Raw genomic sequence first — 16,453 nt, forward strand, 5'->3', positions numbered from 1 at the left:
ATAGCGCTTGCAGATGTCTACGTATCGAAGCAATAGATTTCTAAAACGTGCTAATTCGCGATATCGCATCTCATATATATGTTTCATGATAATATATAATATTCATTGCGAAGTGTCATGTATACCTCGCATACACTACCAATGAATGTGAATACGACAGTTCCTTGCTAGGAAGTAGCGTTTGCAGATGTCTACGTATCGAAGCAATAGAATTCTAATGCTTCTTTAATCGTCATATCGCATCTCATTTCTATGTTTCATGTTAAGGTATAATATTCATTGTGGAGTGTTATGTATACCTCGCATTCACTTCCAAAGAATGTAAGTGCGACGCATCCTTGCTAGGAAATAGCATTTGCAGATGTCTACGTATCGTAGCATTAGAGTTCTAATGCTTCTCAAAACGCGATATCGCTACTCAATGCTATGTTTCATGATAATATATAATATTCATTGGGGAGGGTTATGTATAACTCGTATTCACTTCAAAAGAATGTAAATGGGACACTTCCTTGCTTGGAAATAGCGTTTGCAGATGTCTACGTATCGAAGCAATAGAGTTCTAAATCTTCGTAAAACATGATATCGCATCTCATTTCTATGTTTCATGATAATATATAATATTCATTGCGAAATGTCATGTATACCTCGCATACACTTCAAATAAATGTGAATGCGACAGTTCCTTGCTAGGAAATAGTGTTTGCAGATATCTAGGATCGAAGCAACAGACTTCTAAAGCTTCTTAAATCGCGATATCGCATCTCATTTCTATGTTTCATGATAAGATATATTATTCGTTGTGCAGTGTTATGTATACCTCGTATTCACTTCAAAAGAATGTAAACGCGACACTTCGTTGCCAGGAAATAGCGTTTGCAGATGCCTACGTATCGTACCATTATAGTTCTAAAGCTCCTCAAAACAAGATATCGCTACTCATTACCATGTTTCATTATAATATACAATATTCATTGTGGAGTGTTATGTATACCTCGTGTTCACTTCAAAAGAATGTAAATGCGACGCTTCCTTGCCAGGAAATAGCGCTTGCATATGTCTAAGTATCGAAGCAATAGAGTTCTATAGCTTGCTAATTCGCGATATAGCATCTCATTTCTATGTTTCATGACAAGATATAATATTCATTGCGGAGTGTTATGTATACCTCGTATTCACTCAAAGGAATGTATACGCGACACTTCCTTGCCAGGAAATAGCATTTGCAGATGTCTACGTATCGTAGCATTAGAGTTCTAATGCTTCTCAAAACGCGATATCGCTACTCAATGCTATGTTTCATGATAATATATAATATTCATTGTGGAGTGTTATGTATAACTCGTATTCACTTCAAAAGAATGTAAATGGGACACTTCCTTGCTAGGAAATAGCGTTTGCGGATGTCTACGTATCGTAGCAATAGAGTTCTAATGCTTCTTAAATCGCCTAATCGCATCACATTTCTGAGTTTCATGATAAGATATATTATTCGTTGTGCAGTGTTATGTATACCTCGTATTCACTTCAAAAGAATGTAAACGCGACACCTCGTTGCCAGGAAATAGCGTTTGCAGATGCCTACGTATCGTACCATTATAGTTCTAAAGCTCCTCAAAACAAGATATCGCTACTCATTACCATGTTTCATTATAATATACAATATTCATTGTGGAGTGTTATGTATACCTCGTGTTCACTTCAAAAGAATGTAAATGCGACGCTTCCTTGCCAGGAAATAGCGCTTGCATATGTCTAAGTATCGAAGCAATAGAGTTCTATAGCTTGCTAATTCGCGATATAGCATCTCATTTCTATGTTTCATGACAAGATATAATATTCATTGCGGAGTGTTATGTATACCTCGTATTCACTCAAAAGAATGTAAACGCGACACTTCCTTGCCAGGAAATAGCATTTGCAGATGTCTACGTATCGTAGCATTAGAGTTCTAATGCTTCTCAAAACGCGATATCGCTACTCAATGCTATGTTTCATGATAATATATAATATTCATTGTGGAGTGTTATGTATAACTCGTATTCACTTCAAAAGAATGTAAATGGGACACTTCCTTGCTAGGAAATAGCGTTTGCGGATGTCTACGTATCGTAGCAATAGAGTTCTAATGCTTCTTAAATCGCCTAATCGCATCACATTTCTGAGTTTCATGATAAGATATATTATTCGTTGTGCAGTGTTATGTATACCTCGTATTCACTTCAAAAGAATATAAACGCGACACTTCGTTGCCAGGAAATAGCGTTTGCAGATGCCTACGTATCGTACCATTATAGTTCTAATGCTCCTCAAAACAAGATATCGCTACTCAATGCTATGTTTCATGATAATATATAATATTCATTGTGGAGTGTTATGTATAACTCGTATTCACTTAAAAAGAATGAAAATGCGACACTTTCTTGCTATTAAACAGCGTTTGCATATGTCTACGTATCGAAGCAATATATTTCTAATGCTTCTTAAAACGCGATATCGCATCTCATTTCTTTGTTTCATAATAAGATATAATATTCATTGCGAAGTGTCATGTGTACCTCGTATTCACTTCAAAAGAATGTAAATGCGACACTTCCATGCTTGGAAATAGCGTTTGCAGATGTTTACGTATCGAAGAAATAGAGTTCTAATACTTCTTAGAACGCGATATCGCAAATCATTTCTATGTTTCATAATAAGATATAATATTCAATGCGAAGTGTCATGTATACCTCGTATTCACTTCAAAAGAATGTAAATGCGACACTTCCATGCTAGGAAATAGCGTTTGCGGATGTCTACGTATCGTAGCAATAGAGTTCTAATGCTTCTTAAATCGCCATATCGCATCTCATTTCTATGTTTCATGATAAGATATAATATTCATTGTGCAGTGTTATGTATATCTCGTCTATACTTCAAATGAATGTAAATGCGACACTTCCTTGCTAGGAAATAGCGTTTGCAGATGTCTGCGAATCGTGGCATTAGAGTTCTAATGCTTCTCAAAACGCGGTATCGCTTCTCATTTCTATGTTTCGTGATAATATATAATATTCATTGCGAAGTGCCATGTATATCTCGCATACACTTCAATTGAATGTAAATGCGACACTTCCTTGCTAGGAAATAGCGTTTGCAAATGTCTGCGTGTCGTGGCATTAGAGTTCTAATGCTTCTCAAAACGCGGTATCGCTTCTCATTTCTATGTTTCGTGATAATATATAATATTCATTGCGAAGTGCCATGTATATCTCGCATACACTTCAAATGAATGTAAATGCGACACTTCCTTGCCAGGAAATAGCGTTTGCAGATGTCTGCGTATCGTGGCATTAGAGTTCTAATGCTTCTCAAGACGCGGTATCGCTTCTCATTTCTATGTTTCGTGATAATATATAATAATCAATGCGAAGTACCATGTATATCTCGCGTACACTTCAATTGAATGTACATGCGACACTTCCTTGCTAGGAAGTAGCGTTTGCAGATGTCTACGTATCGAAGCAATGGAGTTCTAATGCTTCTTAAATCGCCATATCGCATCTCGTTTCTATGTTTCATGATAAGATATAATATTCATTGTGCAGTGTTATGTACACCTCGCATACACTTCAAATGAATATAAATGCGACACTTCCTTGCTAGGAAATAGCGTTGGCAGATGTCTACGTATCGAAGCAATAGAATTCTAATCATTGTTAAATCGCGATATCGCATCTCATTCCTATGTTTCATGATAAGATATAATATTCATTGTGCAGTGTTATGTATATCTCGCATACACTTCAATTGAATGTAAATGCGACACTTCCATGCTAGGAAATAGCGTTTGCGGATGTCTACGTATCGTAGCAATAGAGTTCTAATGCTTCTTAAATTGCCATATCGCATCTCATTTCTATGTTTCATGATAAGATATAATATTCATCGTGCAGTGTTATGTATATCTCGTCTATACTTCAAATGAATATAAATGCGACACTTCCTTGCTAGGAAATAGCGTTGGCAGATGTCTACGTATCGAAGCAATAGAATTCTTATCATTGTTAAATCGCGATATCGCATCTCATTCCTATGTTTCATGATAAGATATAATATTCATTGTGCAGTGTTATGTATATCTCGCATACACTTCAATTGAATGTAAATGCGACACTTCCTTGCTAGGAAATAGCGTTTGTAGATGTCTACGTATCGTAGCATTAGTTCTCTAATGCTTCTCAAAGCGCGACATCGTTTCACCTTTCTATGTTTCATGATAGTATATAATATTCATTGCGTAGTGTCATGTATACCTCGCATACACTTCAAATGAATGTAAATGCGACAATACCTTGCTTGGATGTAGCGTTTGCAGATGTCTACGTATCGTAGAGTTAGTGGTCTAATGCTTCTCAAAACGCGACAGCGTTTCTCATTTCTATGTTACATGATAGTATATAATATTCATCGAGTAGTGTCATTTATACCTTTGAATACACTTCAAATGAATGTAAATGCGACACTTCCTTGCTAGGAAATAGCGTTTGCTGATGTCTTCGTATCGAAGCAATAAAGTTCTAAAGCTTCTTAAATCGCGATATCGCATCTCATTTCTATGTTTCATGATAAGACATAATATTCATTGTGCAGTGTTATGTATACCACGTATTCACTTCAAAAGAATGTAAATGCAACAGTTCCTTGCTAGGAAACAGCGTTTGCAGATGTCTACGTATCGAAGCAATAGAGTTCTAAAGCTTGCTAATTCCCGATATCGCATCTCCTTTCTATGTTTCATGATAATATACAATATTCATTGCGAAGTGTCATGTATACCTCGTATTCACTTAAAAAGAATGAAAATGCGACACTTTCTTGCTATTAAATAGCGTTTGCATATGTCTACGTATCGAAGCAATAGATTTCTAATGCTTCTTAAAGCGCGATATCGCATCTCATTTCTTTGTTTCATAATAAGATATAGTATTCATTGCGAAGTGTCATGTGTACCTCGTATTCACTTCAAAAGAATGTAAATGCGACACTTCCATGCTTGGAAATAGCGTTTGCACATGTTTACGTATCGAAGAAATAGAGTTCTAATGCTTCTTAGAACGCGATATCGCAAATCATTTCTATGTTTCATAATAAGATATAATATTCAATGCGAAGTGTCATGTATACCTCGTATTCACTTCAAAAGAATGTAAATGCGACACTTCCATGCTAGGAAATAGCGTTTGCGGATGTCTACGTATCGTAGCAATAGAGTTCTAATGCTTCTCAAAACGCGGTATCGCTTCTCATTTCTATGTTTCGTGATAATATATAATATTCATTGCGAAGTGCCATGTATATCTCGCATACACTTCAAATGAATGTAAATGCGACACTTCCTTGCCAGGAAATAGCGTTTGCAGATGTCTGCGTATCGTGGCATTAGAGTTCTAATGCTTCTCAAGACGCGGTATCGCTTCTCATTTCTATGTTTCGTGATAATATATAATAATCAATGCGAAGTACCATGTATATCTCGCATACACTTCAATTGAATGTACATGCGACACTTCCTTGCTAGGAAGTAGCGTTTGCAGATGTCTACGTATCGAAGCAATGGAGTTCTAATGCTTCTTAAATTGCCATATCGCATCTCATTTCTATGTTTCATGATAAGATATAATATTCATTGTGCAGTGTTATTTACACCTCGCATACACTTCAAATGAATATAAATGCGACACTTCCTTGCTAGGAAATAGCGTTGGCAGATGTCTACGTATCGAAGCAATAGAATTCTAATCATTGTTAAATCGCGATATCGCATCTCATTCCTATGTTTCATGATAAGATATAATATTCATTGTGCAGTGTTATGTATATCTCGCATACACTTCAATTGAATGTAAATGCGACACTTCCTTGCTAGGAAATAGCGTTTGTAGATGTCTACGTATCGTAGCATTAGTTCTCTAATGCTTCTCAAAACGCGACATCGTTTCACCTTTCTATGTTTCATGATAGTATATAATATTCATTGCGTAGTGTCATGTATACCTCGCATACACTTCAAATGAATGTAAATGCGACAATACCTTGCTTGGATGTAGCGTTTGCAGATGTCTACGTATCGAAGCAATGGAGTTCTAATGCTTCTTAAATCGCCATATCGCATCTCATTTCTATGTTTCATGATAAGATATAATATTCATTGTGCAGTGTTATGTATATCTCGTCTATACTTCAAATGAATGTAAATGCGACACTTCCTTGCTAGGAAATAGCGTTTGCAGATGTCTACGTATCGAAGCAATAGAGTTCTAATGCTTCTTAAATCGCCATATTGCATCTCATTTCTATGTTTCATGATAAGAAATAATGTTCACTGTGCAGTGTTATGTATATCTCGTCTATACTTCAAATGAATGTAAATGCGACACTTCCTTGCTAGGAAATAGCGTTTGCAGATGTCTACGTATCGAAGCAATAGAGTTCTAATGCTTCTCAAAACGCGATATCGCTATTCATTACTATGTTTCATGATAATATATAATATTCAATGCGAAGTGTCATGTATACCTCGTATTCACTTCAAAAGAATGTAAATGCGACACTTCCATGCTAGGAAATAGCGTTTGCGGATGTCTACGTATCGTAGCAATAGAGTTCTAATGCTTCTCAAAACGCGGTATCGCTTCTCATTTCTATGTTTCGTGATAATATATAATATTCATTGCGAAGTGCCATGTATATCTCGCATGCACTTCAAATGAATGTAAATGCGACACTTCCTTGCCAGGAAATAGCGTTTGCAGATGTCTGCGTATCGTGGCATTAGAGTTCTAATGCTTCTCAAGACGCGGTATCGCTTCTCGTTTCTATGTTTCGTGATAATATATAATAATCAATGCGAAGTACCATGTATATCTCGCATACACTTCAATTGAATGTACATGCGACACTTCCTTGCTAGGAAGTAGCGTTTGCAGATGTCTACGTATCGAAGCAATGGAGTTCTAATACTTCTTAAATCGCCATATCGCATCTCATTTCTATGTTTCATGATAAGATATAATATTCATTGTGCAGTGTTATTTACACCTCGCATACACTTCAAATGAATATAAATGCGACACTTCCTTGCTAGGAAATAGCGTTGGCAGATGTCTACGTATCGAAGCAATAGAATTCTAATCATTGTTAAATCGCGATATCGCATCTCATTCCTATGTTTCATGATAAGATATAATATTCATTGTGCAGTGTTATGTATATCTCGCATACACTTCAATTGAATGTAAATGCGACACTTCCTTGCTAGGAAATAGCGTTTGTAGATGTCTACGTATCGTAGCATTAGTTCTCTAATGCTTCTCAAAACGCGACATCGTTTCACCTTTCTATGTTTCATGATAGTATATAATATTCATTGCGTAGTGTCATGTATACCTCGCATACACTTCAAATGAATGTAAATGCGACAATACCTTGCTTGGATGTAGCGTTTGCAGATGTCTACGTATCGAAGCAATGGAGTTCTAATGCTTCTTAAATCGCCATATCGCATCTCATTTCTATGTTTCATGATAAGATATAATATTCATTGTGCAGTGTTATGTATATCTCGTCTATACTTCAAATGAATGTAAATGCGACACTTCCTTGCTAGGAAATAGCGTTTGCAGATGTCTACGTATCGAAGCAATAGAGTTCTAATGCTTCTTAAATCGCCATATTGCATCTCATTTCTATGTTTCATGATAAGAAATAATGTTCACTGTGCAGTGTTATGTATATCTCGTCTATACTTCAAATGAATGTAAATGCGACACTTCCTTGCTAGGAAATAGCGTTTGCAGATGTCTACGTATCGAAGCAATAGAGTTCTAATGCTTCTCAAAACGCGATATCGCTATTCATTACTATGTTTCATGATAATATATAATATTCACTGTGGAGTGTTATGTATACCTCGTACTCATTTCAAAAGAATGTAAATGCGACACTTCCTTGCTAGGAAATAGCGTTTGCAGATGTCTACGTATCGTAGAGTTAGTGGTCTATTGCTTCTCAAAACGCGACAGCGTTTCTCATTTCTATGTTACATGATAGTATATAATATTCATCGAGTAGTGTCATTTATACCTTTGAATACACTTCAAATGAATGTAAATGCGACACTTCCTTGCTGGGAAATAGCGTTTGCTGATGTCTTCGTATCGAAGCAATAAAGTTCTAAAGCTTCTTAAATCGCAATATCGCATCTTATTTCTATGTTTCATGATAAGATATAATATTCATTGTGCAGTGTTATGTACACCTCGGGTACACTTCAAATGAATATAAATGCGACACTTCCTTGCTAGGAAATAGCCTTGGCAGATGTCTGCGTATCGAAGCAATAGAATTCTAATCATTGTTAAATCGCGATATCGCATCTCATTCCTATGTTTCATGATAAGATATAATATTCATTGTGCAGTGTTATGTATATCTCGCATACACTTCAATTGAATGTAAATGCGACACTTCCTTGCTAGGAAATAGCGTTTGCAGATGTCTGCGTATCGTGGCATTAGAGTTCTGATGCTTCTCAAAACGCGGTATCGCTTCTCATTTCTATGTTTCGTGATAATATATAATATTCATTGCGAAGTGCCATGTATATCTCGCAAACACTTCAATTGAATGTACATGCGACACTTCCTTGCTAGGAAATAGCGTTTGCAGATGTCTACGTATCGAAGCAATAGAATTCCAAAGCTTCTTAAATCGCGATATCGCATCTCATTTCTATGTTTCAAGATAAGATATAGTATTCATTGTGCAGTGTTATGTATATCTCGTCTATACATCAAATGAATGTAAATGCGACACTTCCTTGCTAGGAAATAGCGTTTGCAGATGTCTACGTATCGAAGCAATAGAGTTCTAATGCTTCTTAAATCGCCATATTTCATCTCATTCCAATGTTTCATGATAAGATATAATATTTATTGTGGACTCTTATGTATACCTCGTATTCACTTCAAATGTATGTAAATGCAACACTTCCTTGCCAGGAAATAGCGTTTGCAGATTTCTGCGTATCGTGGCATTAGAGTTCTAATGCTTCTCAAAACGCGGTATCGCTTCTCATTTCTATGTTTCGTGATAATATATAATATTCATTGCGAAGTGCCATGTATATCTCGCATACACTTCAAATGAAGGTACAGGCGACACTTCCTTGCTCGGAAGTAGCGTTTGCAGATGTCTACGTATCGAAGCAATGGAGTTCTAATGCTTCTTAAATCGCCATATCGCATCTCATTTCTATGTTTCATGATGAGATATAATATTCACTGCGCAGTGTTATGTATACCTCGTATTCACTTCAGAAGAATGTAAATGCGACACTTCCTTGCTAGGAAATAGCGTTTGCAGATGTCTACGTATCGTAGTATTAGTTCTCTAATGCTTCTCAAAACGCGGCATCGCTTCTCCTTTCTATGTTTCATGATAGTATATAATATTCATTGCGTAGTGTCATGTATACCTCGCATACACTTCAAATGAATGTAAATGCGACAATACCTTGCTTGGATGTAGCGTCTGCAGATGTCTACGTATCGAAGCAATAGAGTTCTAATGCTTCTTAAATCGCCATATTGCATCTCATTCCTATGTTTCATGATAAGATATAATATTTATTGTGGACTCTTATGTATACCTCGTATTCACTTCAAATGTATGTAAATGCGACACTTCCTTGCCAGGAAATAGCGTTTGCAGATGTCTACCTATCCTAGCATTAGAGTTCTAGTGCCTCTCAAAACGCGATATAGCTATTCGTTACTATGTTTCATGATAATATATAATATTCACTGTGGAGTGTTATGTATACCTCGTATTCACATCAGAAGAATGTAAATGCGACACTTCCTTGCTAGGAAGTAGCGTTTGCAGATGCCTGCGTATCGAAGCAATAGAGTTCTAATACTTCTTAAATTGCCATATCGCATCTCATTCCTATGTTTCATGATAAGATATAATATTCATTGTGCAGTGTTATGTATATCTCGTCTATACTTCAAATTAATGTAAATGCGACACTTCCTTGCTAGGAAATAGCGTCTGCAGATGTCTACGTATCGAAGCAATAGTGTTCTAATTCCTCTTAAATCGCGATATCGCCTCTCATTTCTATGTTTCATGATAAGATATAATATTCATTGCGCAGTGTTATGTATATCTGATCTATACTTCAAATGAATGTAAATGCGACACTTCCTTGCTAGGAAATAGCGTTTGCAGATGTCTGCGAATCGTGGCATTAGAGTTTATAATGCTTCTCAAAACGCGGTATCGCTATTCATTTCTATGTTTCGTGATAATATATAATATTCATTGCGAAGTGCCATGTATATCTCGCATACACTTCAATTGAATGTAAATGCGAGACTTCCTTGCTAGGAAATAGCGTTTGCAGATGTCTGCGTATCGTGGCATTAGAGTTCTAATGCTTCTCAAAACGCGGTATCGCTTCTCATATCTGTGTTTCGTGATAATATATAATATTCATTGCGAAGTGCCATGTATATCTCGCATACACTTCAAATGAATGTAAATGCGACACATCCGTGCTAGGAAATAGCGTTTGCAGATGTCTACGTATCGTAGCATTAGTGCTCTAATGCTTCTCAAAACGCGACAGCGTTTCTCATTTCTATGTTTCATGATAGTATATAATATTCATCGAGTAGTGTCATGTATACCTTGCAATCACTTCAAATGAATGTAAATGCGACACTTCCTTGCTAGGAAATAGCGTTTGCTGATGTCTTCGTATCGAAGCAATAGAGTTCTAAAGCTTCTTAAATCGCGATATCGCTTCTCATTTCTATGTTTCATGATAAGATATAATATTCATTGTGCAGTGTTATGTATATCTCGCATACACTTCAATTGAATGTAAATGCGACACTTCCTTGCTAGGAAATAGCGTTTGCAGATGTCTGCGTATCGTGGCATTAGAGTTCTGATGCTTCTCAAAACGCGGTATCGCTTCTCATTTCTATGTTTCGTGATAATATATAATATTCATTGCAAAGTGCCATGTATATCTCGCAAACACTTCAATTGAATGTACATGCGACACTTCCTTGCTAGGAAATAGCGTTTGCAGATGTCTACGTATCGAAGCAATAGAATTCCAAAGCTTCTTAAATCGCGATATCGCATCTCATTTCTATGTTTCAAGATAAGATATAGTATTCATTGTGCAGTGTTATGTATATCTCGTCTATACATCAAATGAATGTAAATGCGACACTTCCTTGCTAGGAAATAGCGTTTGCAGATGTCTACGTATCGAAGCAATAGAGTTCTAATGCTTCTTAAATCGCCATATTTCATCTCATTCCAATGTTTCATGATAAGATATAATATTTATTGTGGACTCTTATGTATACCTCGTATTCACTTCAAATGTATGTAAATGCGACACTTCCTTGCCAGGAAATAGCGTTTGCAGATGTCTACCTATCCTAGCATTAGAGTTCTAGTGCTTCTCAAAACGCGATATAGCTATTCGTTACTATGTTTCATGATAATATATAATATTCACTGTGGAGTGTTATGTATACCTCGTATTCACATCAGAAGAATGTAAATGCGACACTTCCTTGCTAGGAAGTAGCGTTTGCAGATGCCTGCGTATCGAAGCAATAGAGTTCTAATACTTCTTAAATTGCCATATCGCATCTCATTTCTATGTTTCATGATAAGATATAATATTCATTGTGCAGTGTTATGTATATCTCGTCTATACTTCAAATTAATGTAAATGCGACACTTCCTTGCTAGGAAATAGCGTCTGCAGATGTCTACGTATCGAAGCAATAGTGTTCTAGTTCCTCTTAAATCGCGATATCGCCTCTCATTTCTATGTTTCGTGATAAGATATAATATTCATTGCGCAGTGTTATGTATATCTGATCTATACTTCAAATGAATGTAAATGCGACACTTCCTTGCTAGGAAATAGCGTTTGCAGATGTCTAGGTATCGAAGCAATAGAGTTGTAATGCTTCTTGAACCGCCATATTGCATCTCATTCCTATGTTTCATTATAAGATGTAATATTCATTGTGGAGTGTTATGTATAAATCGTATTCACTTCAAATGTATGTAAATGCGACACTTCCTTGCCAGGAAATAGCGTTTGCAGATGTCTACGTATCGTAGCATTAGTGCCCTAATGCTTCTCAAAACGCGACATCGTCTCTCCTTTCTATGTTTCATGATAATATATAATATTCATTGCGAAGTGTCACGTATACCTCGCATACACTTCAAACGAATGTAAATGCGACACTTCCTTGCTAGGAAATAGTGTTTGCAGATGTCTACGTATCGTGGCATTAGAGTTCTAATGCTTCTCAAAACGCGGTATCGCTTCTCAGTTGTATGATTCAAGATAGTATATAATATTCATCGGGTAGTGTCATGTATACCTTGCATGCACTTCAAATGAATGTAAATGCGTCACTTCCTTGCTAGGAAATAGCGTTTGCAGATGTCTACGTATCGTGACATTAGAGTTCTATATCTTCTCAAAACGCGATATCGTTTCTCATTTCTATGTTTCTTTATAATATATAATATTCATTGGGAAGTGTCATGTAAACCTCGCATACACTTAAAATGAATTAAATGCGACACTTCCTTGCTAGGAAATAGAGTTTCCAGATGTCTACGTATCGTAGCAATAGATTTCTAATAATTCTCAAAAAGCGATAGCGCATCTCCTTTCTATGTTTCTTGAAGAGGTATAATATTCGTTGCGCAGTGCCATGTATACCTCGTATTCACTTCAGAAAAATGTAAATGCAACACTTCCTTGCTAGGAAATACTGCGTTTGCAGATGCCTACATATCGTAGCAATAGGGTTCTTACAATTCTTAAAACGCGATATCGCATGTCATTTACATGTTTCATGATAAGTTATAACATTCATTGCGAAGTGCCATGTATACCTTGTATTCACTTCAAAAGAATGTAAATGCGACACTTCCTTGCAAGGTAGTAGCGTTTGCAGATATCTACGAATCGAAGCAATAGAGATCAAATGCTTCTTAAATAGCGATATCGCATCTCATTCCTATGCCTCATGATAAGATATAATATTGATTGTGGAGTGTTATGAATACCTCGTATTCACCTCAAAAGAATGTAAATTTGACACTTCCTTCCTAGCAAATATCGTCTGCAGATGTCTACGTATCGTAGCAATAGAGTTCTAATGCTTCTTAAAACGCGATATCGCTACTCATTACTATGTTTCATGATAATATGTAATATTCATTGTGGAGTGTTATGTATACCTCGTATTCACTTCAAAAGAATGTTAATGCGACACTTCCTTGCCAGGAAATAGCGTTTGCAGATGTCTACGTATCGTAGCATTAGAGTTCTAATGCATCTCAAAACGCGATATAGCTATTCGTTACTATGTTTCATGATAATATATAATATTCACTGTGGAGTGTTATGTATACCTCGTATTCACATCAGAAGAATGTAAATGCGACACTTCCTTGCTAGGAAGTAGCGTTTGCAGATGCCTGCGTATCGAAGCAATAGAGTTCTAATACTTCTTAAATCGAAATATCGCCTCTCATTTCTATGTTTCATGATAAGATATAATATTCATTGCGCAGTGTTATGTATATCTGATCTATACTTCAAATGAATGTAAATGCGACACTTCCTTGCTAGGAAATAGCGTTTGCTGATGTCTACGTATCGAAGCAGTGGAGTTCTAAAGCTTCTTAAATCGTCATATCGCATCTCATTTCTATGTTTCATGATAATATATAATATTCACTGTGGAGTGTTATGTACACCTCGTATTCACATCAAAAGAATGTAAATGCGACACTTCCTTGCTTGGAAATAGCGTTTGCAGATGTCTAGGTATCGAAGCAATAGAGTTCTAATGCTTCTTAAACCGCCATATTGCACCTCATTCCTATGTTTCATTATAAGATATAATATTCATTGTGGAGTGTTATGTATAAATCGTACTCACTTCAAATGTATGTAAATGCGACACTTCCTTGCCAGCAAATAGCGTTTGCAGATGTCTACGTATCGTAGCATTAGAGTTCTAATGCTTCTCAAAACGCGATATCGCTACTCATTACTATGTTTCATGATAATATATAATATTCGCTGTGGAGTGTTATGTATACCTCGTATTCATTTCAAAAGAATGTAAATGCGACACTTCCTTGCTAGGAAATAGCGTTTGCAGATGTCTACGTATCGTAGCATTAGTGCTCTAATGCTTCTCAAAACGCGACATCGTCTCTCCTTTCTATGCTTCATGATAATATATAATATTCATAGCGAAGTGTCACGAATACCTCGCATACACTTCAAACGGATGTAAATGCGACAGTTCCTTCCTAGGAAATAGCGTTTGCAGATGCCTACGTATCGTAGCATTAGTGCTCTAATGCTTCTCAAAACGCGACAGCGTTTCTCATTTCTATGTTTCATTATAGTATATAATATTCATCGAGAAGTGTCATGTATACCTTGCATACACTTCAAATGAATGTAAATGCGACACTTCCTTGCTAGGAAATAGCGTTTGCTGATGTCTTCGTATCGAAGCAATAGAGTTCTAAAGCTTCTTAAATCGCGATATCGCATCTTATTTCTATGTTTCATGATAAGATATAATATTCACTGTGCAGTGTTATGCATACTTCGTATTCACTTCAAAAGAATGTAAATGCGACACTTCCTTGCTAGGAAATAGCGTTTGCAGATGTCTACGTATCGAAGCAATAGAATTCTAATCCTTCTTAAATCGTCACATCGCATCACATTTCTATGTTTCATGATAAGATATAATATTCATTGCGAAGTGTCATGTATACCTCGTATTGCTTTCAAAACAATGTAAATGCGACACTTCCTTGCTAGGAAATAGCGTTTGCAGATGTCTACGTATCGAAGCAATAGGGTTCTAAAACTTGCTAATTCGCGATATCGCATCTCATTTCTATGTTTCATGATAATATATAATATTCATTGCGAAGTGTCATGTACACCTCGCATACACTTCAAATGAATGTGAATGCCACAGTTCCTTGCTAGGAAATAGCGTTTGCAGATGTCTACGTATGGAAGCAATAGAGCTCTAAAGTTTCTTAAATAGCGATATCGTATCTCATTTCTATGTTTCATGATAAGATATATTATTCATTGTGCAGTGTTATGTATACCTCGCATCCACTTCAAATGAATGTAAATGCGACACTTACTTTCTAGGAAATAGCGTTTGCAGATGCCTACGTTTCGAAGCACTAGAAATCTAAGGCTTCTTAAAACGCGAAATCGCATCTCATTTCTATGTTTCGTGATAAGATATAATATTCATTGTGGAGTGTTATGTCTACTTCGTATTCACGTCACAAGAATGTAAATGCGAAACTTCCTTCTTAGGATGTAGCGTTTGCAGATGTCTCCGTATCGAAGCAATAGAGTTCTAATGATTCTTAACTCGCGATATCAAATCTCATTACTATGTTTCATGATGAGATATAATATTCATTGTGCAGTGTTATGTGTATCTCGTCTATACTTCAAATGAATGTAAATGCGACACTTCCTTGCTAGGAAATAGCGTTTGCAGATGTCTACGTATCGAAGCAATAGTGTTCTAATGCTCTTAAATCGCGATATCGCATCTCATTTCTATGTTTCGTGATAAGATATAATATTCATTGCGAAGTGTCATGCTTACCTCGTGTTCATTTCAAAAGAATGTAAATGCGACACTTCCTTGCTAGGAAATAGCGTTTACAGATATCTACGTATCGTAGCAATAGAGTTCTAATGCTTCTCAAAACGCGATGTCGCATCTCATTTCTATGCTTCATGTTAGGATATAATATTCATTGCGAAGTGTCATGTATACCTGGTACTCACTTCAAAATAATGTAAATGCGACACTTCCTTGCTAGGAAATAGCGTTTGCCGATGTCTACGTGTCGAAGCAATGGGGATCTAATTCTTCTTAAATCGCCATATCGCTTCTCATTTCTATGTTTCATGATAATATGTAATATTCACTGCGAAGTGCCATGTCTACCTCGCATACATTTCAAATGAATGTAAATGCGACACTTCCTTGCTAGGAAATAGCGTTTGCATATGTCTACGTATCGAAGCAATAGTATTCTAATGCTTCTTAAATCGTCATATCGCATCTCATATCTATGTTTCATGATAAGATATAATATTCAGTGCGAAGTGTCATGTATACCTTGTATTCCTTTCAAAAGAATGTAAATGCGACACTTCCTTGCTAGGAAATAGCGTTGGCAGATGTCTACGTATCAAAGCAATAGTGTTCTAATGCTTCTCAAAACGCGATGTCGCATCTCACATCTATGATTCATGATAAGATAT

This window comes from Xylocopa sonorina, chromosome 7, assembly GCF_050948175.1.
Source record: "Xylocopa sonorina isolate GNS202 chromosome 7, iyXylSono1_principal, whole genome shotgun sequence".
Classification (NCBI taxonomy): Eukaryota; Metazoa; Arthropoda; class Insecta; order Hymenoptera; family Apidae; genus Xylocopa; species Xylocopa sonorina.